The sequence below is a fragment of the Penaeus monodon genome, chromosome 27 (genome assembly GCF_015228065.2).
Source record: "Penaeus monodon isolate SGIC_2016 chromosome 27, NSTDA_Pmon_1, whole genome shotgun sequence".
Taxonomy (NCBI): Eukaryota; Metazoa; Arthropoda; class Malacostraca; order Decapoda; family Penaeidae; genus Penaeus; species Penaeus monodon.
The window spans coordinates 37,566,682-37,567,604 of record NC_051412.1 but is presented as its reverse complement, the minus strand read 5'-3'; the positions used below and the strand labels follow the sequence as shown (position 1 = coordinate 37,567,604).

Genomic DNA, 923 nt, shown 5'->3' with positions numbered 1-923 from the left:
CCAGAAAAATTATATTATTAAATACTATTTTACGAGGGATATATTTTCCATCCATATTTTCTTGTATTCTTTAAACATACTCGTACAAGTATTTCATTAACATCGATCATCAGTGAACATGAATCTCCTAAAATTCATTCTCAGAATAGAATCAAATGTTTCCTTCATGGATTCAAAAGTTTTAAGAATATACCTTCCGTATATAAACCTCCATGTTAAGGCAACTTTACTGTATAAAACGTGAGAAATAAAAGCATAAACTTCAATGGATTGCATGTTGAATTATGAAGATTTTAAAAACTTTTTTTCTTTTTTTACGAGATAATTGCCAAAAATAAGTGATATCAAAATTCAAGAAGACTATAATTTTATATGCAAATTCACTGCCTTTTTTATTATGTACCAGATTTTAAATTAATTGTCTACTAAGGATTTCTTTTCCCCTATGAGCAAAATAATTATTCTAAGAAAAATGTTATTGAAAAAGAGTCTGTATTGATAACTGATTTTCAAAATGTTATAATTTCCATTATTTGTTTAAAGTATCATAAAATGCTCCATTTTTTTTATTTAAGAACAGCTTCCTTGCATGAAAATATGAAACAGGCATATGTTAATTTTTTAAAAATAAAAGAAAACAATATTATCTGTCTTGTGTATTGTCAACATGAAAATTCAACAAATATACAAAATGAAATGCCCAAATGACCTAACATAGTGTAATAGTTCATGACTAACAGTACATTATTATATTTTATTAACACTAATATTTGCAAATGTAATTCATTGCATGCACAGGTATTCAAAGTCAGTCTTGATTTGATTTTGATTCCCCAAATCTTCCATAGATTACTTTCCTATTACTAAACAGTATGGTTTTCTAGTCCTCTCAAATGTAAGGCTCCAGAAATTAACAAAACATT

The 923-nt window shown here is 26.2% G+C and overlaps 1 protein-coding gene across 1 annotated transcript in view; it reads left to right on the top strand.

Moving 5' to 3' along the window:
• Window positions 1-923, top strand: part of LOC119590516 — a gene marked incomplete in the record, with an annotated part of 54,991 nt that overhangs the window by 10,210 nt on the left and 43,858 nt on the right.